This window comes from Glandiceps talaboti, chromosome 9 (assembly GCF_964340395.1).
Source record: "Glandiceps talaboti chromosome 9, keGlaTala1.1, whole genome shotgun sequence".
In the NCBI taxonomy this organism is placed as follows: Eukaryota; Metazoa; Hemichordata; class Enteropneusta; family Spengelidae; genus Glandiceps; species Glandiceps talaboti.
Genome location: NC_135557.1, coordinates 461,166 through 471,975, shown reverse-complemented (window position 1 = coordinate 471,975; position 10,810 = coordinate 461,166).

The window sequence follows — 10,810 nt, the reverse complement described above, 5'->3', positions numbered from 1 at the left end:
TTTTGATATTGTAATTTCAAATGTGATACTTTGTCTGCTAGCTTTAAATTTTGATTGACAACTGTAATGATTATTGGAACTGCAGCTAATGCACTGACAAAAACTGGTATTGCAGGAACTATAGCTAATGTGGCAGTTCCTGAAAAAATCCCACTAGTAATGAGTATCGCTTTATTAGTGGGTTTTCACCTAAGCGTAGACGAACGATATATGCAGACGAAGAAACTATTGATATGCAAATACGACGTAAGCATGAATAGATGCCACGTATAAATCAACTGAAACCTCATTAATCTATTGACAATATTTAACGTCTTCAGCCCGAGTGGGCGAAAGAGAATGTTTCCTTTGTCAAGTAACTTGCATTTCATTATCAAAAGTTTACAGATTTGTCAATACCTTTCTTGTACACCTGTTTGCAGGTGTTAATGAATTAAAAGAAGATGGCGATTGGTTGATAGGCTTGCAAGATTGAGACGAGAACGCATTGATTTTTCATGATTTGAACCATCTGTTCACTTTCATTCTAATTCCTTTTAAATATGAAATTCATGTAAACATATGTTAGAATTAGTTATCAAAGTAATTCGAACACGTGCTCCAGGGAATTGTCGTGAAAAAATGGCCGGGCGCGGACGTGTTATCCGGGTTCCAGTGACACCTACAGAACGTCAGTTGATTTTGGAAGCTATGGGTCAGTATGCTAACAATTACCAACTGATAGTAGATCATGTCCGCGCAAATTTGCACATTCTTTCCCGAGATGTGCAAGACATTTACATCATTCGTCCTGCTTCTGTAGTGAGGCGCAGAATAAGGGATGTCGTCCAACGTCATCAGAACAGGTAATTGTTTGCACAAATAGGAAACGACCAACATTTATGACAGGGGTGGACTTGGAATATTGTGATCAGAACAATTTCAACAGACCCCGAATCAAGTACTATTAAAATTGTCAATGCCAAATTAAGTTTAGCATTTTCGTGGCCACCATGATGCTACTCAGATATTTTAACTGATGACTCCAGTAAAGTATCCCCACCTTCCTCCCACACATTGGCAATGTACAATTAAATTGTAATTAAGTTGTTCTAGACTGTAATGCTTCATAGACTTAACAGTAGCAATGAATTATGTATATGAATGTTCACAATCATGCAGGTATGAAGTTGATAACGACGTAACCTGTTGCTATTTAAAATCAACATTTAGTCCTGATAGGATAGATGATAATTATATTACGTCGTTATATACTTCGTTTGTATGCTACAAAATGTAGACTTCACAATGATTAATTTCATATTGCGCTCTAGCCCATTAATAGAGATACATATACAAAACCAGCGATGCTATTCGCATCTCTTGGCCACCTACCACAGAGAAAACAAATTCTGTTAAAAGCACGTAGGAGATATTACAACGTCTAAAATCAAATCGATATTATTCTCGATCTTTTTAAAAATCAAATCGATATTATTCTCGATCTTTTTGAAATCCTTATTCCTGCCCCCCCCCCCCCCCCCCCCGTCGTAAAGTTTGCTCGTGTCCTTACATGAAAACATTTTGGTATATATATTGATATATATACAAGAAAAAGTAGACAAAAGGAAAATCTGTTAGGTTGATTTTACTAATAATTCAATTTCCTCTCACTATCATATATTTGTAGTGTCTCCAAACATTAAAGTACACATTCACTTTGTTTTTATCGATATACATACAAAATGTACATTTTGAAGCTTTCGTTCTCAAAATATTAATATGACATTTGACATTTTGTCTGCAATAAGCTTTGAAAGCTGTATTTCAGTGGGGCACACGTGCACGCGCTTCATATGCTATTGACTTCAAAATACTGGCTTCGACCGACCATTCAGTATAACATAAATCATTGGTATTTAGCACTTTTCAGTGTGGTAGTCCGATCGTAAAACGATACTACAGTTTAAGGTAGTACAGTTTTGACATGCATACATACACTTCATAATAACTCAGGCCACCAATCCATATGTATATTTCAAATCCATTTTCACAGCGAGATTGGAAGACGAGAGGAAGTGAGGCTTTGGGAGATGCGTTATGCACCAGACCTTCCTCCACAACAACGTGGACAGCATGCAAGAAACATTTTAGTAAACGACAGATGGTGGGAAACGCTTGGTACTAGTCCTGGGCAAGTTGGACTTTTAACAGAACAGGATGAAGACACCCACAGTCCACCACAAGAGAAGAGTGTTGCTACCCCTAGCTCGCCTGTTTTCAGTCTGACCACAAACATAGCCGGTGGCCTTGTTTCTACTCGTAAGCGAATTATTAATGAGGCTGCTGCTTCAGGCGGCCCAAACCATACTCATGCCACAATTCGTGACCACGCAAACGCTGGTGATGAAGCTGCTGCAGACCGTTCATCAATAGCAATTAGACCAGCTCATGACCATGCTACTATAGAAGATGTCCTATGTGTGACACATGGTGCCCCAACTACTGGTCATGGCTATACTACCTTAGGAGGTGCTGCACATCATGCTACACCTACATCTGGCTACAATGTTGCTGTTGGGGATGCTGGAGATGATGCTAATGCAACACCTAACCCCCCACTTGCTGCTGCTATACGTCGGGCCCCATCTAGAGCTCATAACCATGCTGCTACATGGGCTGGAGATGATGCAACACGTCGTCCCCCACTTGTTGCTGCAGGAGAAGCTATACATCGGGCCCCATCTAGAGCTCATAACCAGGCTGCTGCAGGGGCTGGAGATGATGCTAATGCAACACGTCGTCCACCACTTGTTGCAGCAGGAGAAGCTATACGTCGGGCCCCATCTAGAGCTCATAACCAGGCTGCTGCAGGGGCTGGAGATGATGCTAATGCAACACGTCGTCCACCACTTGTTGCAGCAGGAGAAGCTATACGTCGGGCCCCATCTAGAGCTCATAACCAGGCTGCTGCAGGGACTGGAGATGATGCTAATGCAACACGTCGTCCATCACTTGTTGCAGCAGGAGAAGCTATACGTCGGGCCCCATCTAGAGCTCATAACCAGGCTGCTGCAGGGGCTGGAGATGATGCTAATGCAACACGTCGTCCACCACTTGTTGCCGCAGGAGAAGCTATACGTCGGGCACCATCTAGAGCTCATACTCAGGCTGCTGCAGGGGCTGGAGATGATGTTAATGCAAACCCTCACCCCCCACTTGCGGCTGCAGGAGATACTACACGTCATGCCCCACCAACAGCTCAGAACCATGCTACTGCAGGAGATGGTGCTAATGATGCAGTTCGTGTTCGAATGCCAGCAACTAATCGTGCCCCAGATGCTGCAAGGGATGCCATATTTGCAAGATTTCGTGCACAAGCAGCTGACATAGAAGTGGATGATAATAGGGTTCCTCCTGTACAGCCTCAAGCGAGGGATATTCCTCTACCAAGGGTGCAAAGAGGAAGACGACCATTGCATGGAATCATAAGGGACGTTTATGAAAGGCATCTAGAGTATATTACTTTGATGAACGAAAGGATCCCAAGAACTCTAGACTTGTTCGAGGACTTACTTGGGCATCTCAATGAAAGAGAAGACTATTAAACCAATTCTTCTTTTCAGCATCATCCACCATTTTAGTATTATAGTGGTAATAAGTTAAACATGTAAACATCACTGAAATAAACATAGTTATATATGTCGAACTTCTTACAGTGATTTTAGCTGTCAACTACTCAAGGGGTCATCTTTGTGTTGTGCCTTGCATATTTCGATTGAATGTTGATGCTTGTTTATATACATGATAAAAAGCACACAGTCAATTTCAAATCAGTATTTAGTAGTATTTAGTGCTATGAATATAAAGCCAGTATGTAGTGAGTAAAATCGTTCTTTGCTGACACTTTAATTCATTTTAATGCAACATTCTTTCTTTTCTCAATTCCTCCATTTTTAGAGAAATATTTTTGTTTAGGGGTACCAAACATCCATTAAAAGTAGCATCGATTTCGGAGGATGAGAGCTAAAATGGCACTGCGTTGCTGGATGTGGTAAGAAGTAATGCTACGTATGTCAACGAACTTAATCCATGATACATACATTTTCTAGCGCCATTCATTTTATAGACACGAACTTGGTCATAGTTTCATAATATTCCGATTATTTGATTGATAATTTCCTGACTTAAGTTTACTGTCAGTGAACCACTTCGCCATACACATGTCAATCCGATAATTCACACTATTTTTTTCGATCAACCAAGGAACACATCCATGACATAAGGGGCCTTATCTCTACGAAACGGACAAGGGCGAGCAGTGACTGAAATTATGACATGTCACGAGATAGATAATATAATTATATATGTGAAAGCTGTATATATCCTATAAAAAGTGTATAAAACAAGAACGAGTGTGAATGATAATTTTATAGACACGTATTAGTTCTGATATAGAACGACCAAGGTGGTGTAATATTTATTTATATTATTAGTATTTAAAAATCCCAAAGTATGCAAGTCGAAATGCGGTTTTAACAAATTCCAAAATGCCACAGTGTCATTTATCTAAGCAGTGAAACATATGTATGATGGTTTTGTAAGGATCCCTTTTCACTGCATGTCGTCAAAGTCTGGTAAAGATTTATACGCAAGCCGATAGGGGACTTCCGACTTCCAACTACGTGTGTATGTTTTACTTTTTACCAAATGGGCCAGGATGGAAGTCTTTATATTTATACCAAATGGGCCAGGATATATATATATATATATATATATATATATATATATATATATATATATATATATATATATATATATATATATATATATATATATATATATATATATATTCTTGCAGGTAGATAAAGTTAGCTTTGTTAGTTCAGATGTTCTTGGGATATTTGTAGGGAAGGTAAAAATAAGCCAGGAAAGAAGGCAATTTAAGAATTTGGAAGTTGGAAGTCGGAAGTCCCGTATCGGCTTTCGTAGATTTGAGATGTCACCGTGTACGAAAAAAGATAGTGTAACATTTGGCTTCATGTTTTCTTTTCATTTACTTGCTCATGCTATCGTATCGGTGACGATGACTATGCAGGGGGTGGGCAAGGGAGTTACCTTGTAAATTTTCTGAATAATAGTGTTACATAAGAGTACGAAGACAGAATGTCAATATTTCATTTGCATTTAGGATGAAAAAATTATAATTTACTAATTACGAAGGAAATAAACATAAGTTTATGCTTACTGATATGACGTTAAATTCATTTTACTTTCTGTATGACAAACATATACATGGTGGAATGATATGTTCAATGTCTCCACACGCTAGCTATTGAGTGTTTTGAGTGATAATAATAATAAAGTGATACAACGAGGCTGCAGAGTGACAAATGGTGGGCTTGGGAGGTTGTCGGTGGGATAGTCCCGACCGCCATTGAAAATGTGTGAAAAAGAGCACTCTATTGCTATATTGACGTGTTAAGCTAATTAAAAATACCCACTTCTGATCACAATGGCAATAATTAGTAAAGCCGAACAAGCTGTTCAACTGGAACATCTTTATACCAACAGGGACATTTTTAACAACTAAAGATAAACAAATTATATATTTAAAAAAAAAATTCTAATTCGAGATGCACACAGCTTATTCACTGCAAATTACTAGTATACTTACTTTTTACATGTTAATCTATGTCGATGTTATCTATAAGTACTACAGACTACAGGCACATGTTAAAACCATGATTGCCATTGAGAGAGCTGACATTTGAGCGCGGACCCAAAAATCAATTTTATTTCATTTATCGTGTGTAGTTACAAAAATTCGTTTACCAAAAAGTGATGCAATACTTTTCAGCGCATACGATTTATGAGTAAGTTATTTTTCTTAACAAGAATTCATGGTTCATAATGTCCATGTGTTGAAATCAATACGCCATATATCACAGGCCTCTTGTCGTCTAAGACACTCTCGACAAGACAAATTTGGAGAATATGAAATCCTTGTCACTAGCGTAAGTCAAGTCAATTCTAAATTATGCTAAAGTGACAGCCAGGCGTGTACAAAAAATATTATTGGGGAAGGTATTGAAACGTTTGTCATTGTTCATTGTGTTCTACATTGCTATAATCTGAATGGTTCTGGTAAATTCAGATATAACCTTTCTTAGAAAAAATAACTGATCTGCGCTGATATTAGTCCGAAAGTATCGTTGGATGTAACATAATTAGAGGGGGGTATCGTGGTTCGTTTTCGACAATTTTTTTCCCCACTTCGCGAAATGCTCACTTTAATCATATCAAGATTCATGACCTTTATGCTCCGCCTTCCCTTTTAACTAGCAGTCTTATCATATAATTAGATAATGTAGGCCTGAAATGACAAGATAAGATATGATTGGGTGTTCAACAACATTCCACCTGTTTTCATCAATAGCATGGGACATCCTCGTGTACACTTCACTTCTCCTCAGTTCAGTTCAGTGAATGACTCGATAGAGTGCACAGATTATTGAATACGTACGTACCCACGTTTGACTTAGAAATGCCTATCACTAGAAGAGAAGCCCAGCATCTTCTGTATTGTATTCTAAACCTCATTATGCTACCAATGGTTTCCATGCCGTTTGAACCTGACTTGTTGGACATAGTCCAAGTTGAAGATTTGGTAACCCTTTTTATTGTATTACTCGGAATTCGTTCAGTTACACTAGCTATCCTCCCAGACTGTAATCGATATCCCCGGATTACCCAACTTCTTTTCGAAGATTTTAGAGGAATTCAGGGAAGAGGCAAGGATGTTTGGCGAGAGTTGGAACGAAACCCTGTCTTATTTTGGAACCTTACAGGTGAAACACCACACTCCATGGCTCAGATTGTTAATGATTTATTTCCTTATTTAAATACAAGGCGTGGACATGGACGTCGACGAAGAACATTTATTCTTAGCCTTAGAAATAGGATTTTAATGGCATTTATTTGGTTAAGGAAATACGACCATTTAAGTACATTGTCATATATTTTTGATTTAAGTATCACAACTGTACATAGAGACATATATTTCATAGTAGATAAATTGTGGCACTACTTCCAGAACGTTATAACGTGGCCGACTCTAGACGAATGGAATGAACTTCGTGGAACCTGGCCAGAAATCCCATTTGCAGTTGGTGTCATAGATGGAACTCTTCATGAAGTGTATCGTCCACAGACTGAACCACAAGAGGAGTTCTATTCTGGTCGCGCACACTATCATTGTTTATCAACTCAGATTATCATTGACTGTCTAGGTAATATTCGGTTCGTAAAAACAGGATTTCTAGGACACATGAACGATGCAGGACAATTCCAACTGCTGCCATTAATTGGGCCGAATGAACCACTTCCTTTCCCTGCTGATTGTATGTTACTAGCGGACAAAATCTACAGGAATGAATATCCGCTGCTGACTGGTTTCCGAGCAAATCAATTACGTATAAATAGGGATTATCGGAGACAGTTTAATCGGATCCATGCGAGTTATAGGGTAAAAGTTGAACATACAATTTCTTATTTTAAAAGTTTTCGCGTTCTTCATTATATGTTCCGTCATCAACGTTGGTTTTTTTCTGTTGTTGCGGAAGTGTGTGGAGCACTGGCTGAACGTCATGTTCGACTTAGCCAGAGCATTCATTAAAGATTTTGTTTTGACAAGTAAGTGTGTGTACTGTACTCTCTCAACTCATTACTCTAGTATAATCTAGTTAGCATCTGACACTGCAATCAACAAAATGAATTCATGACGTGCTAAACTAATTTTACTTTGATATATCACTCCCCATATTTCTCTCAGCTTCATGTCCATAGTTAAAACATGTTTATTTTTCGTGAATTGGAAATCTTTATCATTTATTCATAATTTACGGGTTTATTTTTAAACACAATTCAAGTGTCTGATAACTTTGTGGCCAACACAATATACTCTGCTACTTCAAGAGTACACCTTCTGTCACGTCTAAGATTTCGAATTTAGTTTCGCACCTGTCCACTTGTGTCAAACGCAAATTTTCTATCACAAAATTACACTAGGGAATAATTGTTATCATGAACACGTTATGGTTATTGATACTTTGATACCCATATATAAAGGATGTATAGTGAGTTTCGTAATGGTGTTGGTCGGCAATAACACAACAACCCGATAGTCGAATACATACGTCATGACTACAATATTTGTTAAAGTTTCACAGATTTTTGCAACACTTTTGGAGTAGAGATCGGTTATTTGTCCCCGGCTTCTTCGCCTCATCGGCTTCGTGCATTCACAAAACAAGTTACTTGATTGTGCAGACAGGAAAAACATAGAAACAAAAATGTGATATCCTTATGCAAATAAAATGCAACGTATAAATCGACGAAACTCATTTTCTTTTGACGATATTTAACGTGGACGAAAGTGGACGTATGCAAATTTTAGAACGAAAACACATTTTGGAACGAAAGTCGACGAAAACCTATTGTTATACAAATACAGAGCGACGTATAAATCGACATGGCCAACGAAAAGCTCATTAATCTATTGACAATATTTAACGTGGACGAAAGTGGACGTATGCAAATTTTAGAACGAAAACACATTTTGGAACGAAAGTCGACGAAAACCTATTGTTATACAAATACAGAGCGACGTATAAATCGACATGGCCAACGAAAAGCTCATTAATCTATTGACAATATTTAACGTGGACGAAAGTGGACGTATGCAAATTTTAGAACGAAAACACATTTTAGAACGAAAGTCGACGAAAACCTATTGTTATGCAAATACAGAGCGACGTATAAATCACATGGCCAACGAAAAGCTCATTAATCTATTGACAATATTTAACGTGGACGAAAGTGGACGTATGCAAATTTTAGAACGAAAACACATTTTGGAACGAAAGTCGACGAAAACCTATTGTTATACAAATACAGAGCGACGTATAAATCGACATGGCCAACGAAAAGCTCATTAATCTATTGACAATATTTAACGTGGACGAAAGTGGACGTATGCAAATTTTAGAACGAAAACACATTTTAGAACGAAAGTCGACGAAAACCTATTGTTATGCAAATACAGAGCGACGTATAAATCACATGGCCAACGAAAAGCTCATTAATCTATTGACAATATTTAACGTGGACGAAAGTGGACGTATGCAAATTTTAGAACGAAAACACATTTTACAACGAAAGTCGACGAAAACCTATTGTTATGCAAATACAGAGCGACGTATAAATCACATGGCCAACGAAAAGCTCATTAATCTATTGACAATATTTAACGTCGACGAAAGTGGACGTATGCAAATTTTAGAACGAAAACATTTAGAACGAAAGCCGACGAAAATCCATTGTTATGCAAATACAGTGCAACAAATAAATCGAAATGACCAACGAAAAGGTCAACGAAAGTGGACGTACGGAAATTATCATGGCAAAGAGCAAGTACAAATAACGGTAAAGGAAGGTTGCGTAACTGTGCTGCTCGACAACCTAGAAGGGGGGGGGGGGTGATTCCAAGCTTGTCGAATTCTTTATAACTTTGTTATATTAAAGGCTTACTACTTATCCTCTCCAGTTTCACCTGCGGCAAAAAATAAAGGTTATCATAAAAATGTCCTGTCCAATCCGCTGAACAAACACAAAACATCAATACTAGTAGTACTCTCGTTTAAAACAGTTTTTAAAGGCTTCCTTTGAAAGTAGTCAGGGTAGATAACTGATAGATGCAAGTCTAAATGAGCAAATATTTCAACATTTTAAGTTAAGGGGTAGTAATTTCTAATTATTAAAACAGTACAATCACAGAAGTTAGAGAAGTCTCCAGCGTATATAGTAAAATACAGATAATTTGGAAAATTAAGCTAGAAACGAATGCGACGTTTTGACCAGAACCATGATTTCATTTTTAGAATATGGGTCAAAATGTCGCATTTGTTTCAAAATTAGCTTTTCAAAATAGCTGTATTGTACTGTCCTATTGATTCTCGGAAGAATTAACAATACGTTTTCTATTCTAATTATTGTTTTTTGCTTGGCTACTTCATAATTGTAAATGCACCGGTGTGTATTGGGCAGTTCTACCAATATATAGCTCTTGTCTTATACAAGCCAAATAGAAATAATTTTTGGTAAATTTCACCCAAGACATTTCAACTCTTTTGTTTTGATACTGCATAGTTTCTTTTACGTTAAAGGTGGTTGAACTGGTTGAAATTGACACTTCAATATTTCAACGGACATCTCATAACATTAATTTGCATACCAACTTGTAAAACGTCAGCTAATGATGTCACAATGATATCAGGTTGAGAGTTTTCTAAAATTATGATAATACCGTAGTCATTGACTGAGAAGTTTATTCACCTGTGTTTTAGACTGGGGCAAACATTTTGTAATTATATGTTATCGCAAAGCATGCGTTCTTACGAGAAAGTTGTGAGAAGACACGCTTGGCCAAAATTATCAAACACGCTGGATATTCAGCTCACGGCCACGAATGACCAAAATCTCATCAAAATATGCCCGCACATGAGAGGAATTGGAATGTGGAAATTGTCACCAGTGAAAATTTACTCAGCTGTTCAAGTTGTTCCAGTGTGCCCCTGGCTAAATTAGTGCTTCTAAAGGTGAACATCAACTAAGTAATTCATTGACAATAGTTGGTGTCTTCGACGAAAGTCGACTTATGGAAATTAACATGACAATGAGTAAGTACAAATAATGGTACGATATGGTTGCGTAACTGTGCTGCTCGACTACGTACTGGGGAGGATCACCAGAGCTTGTTGAATTCCAAGTA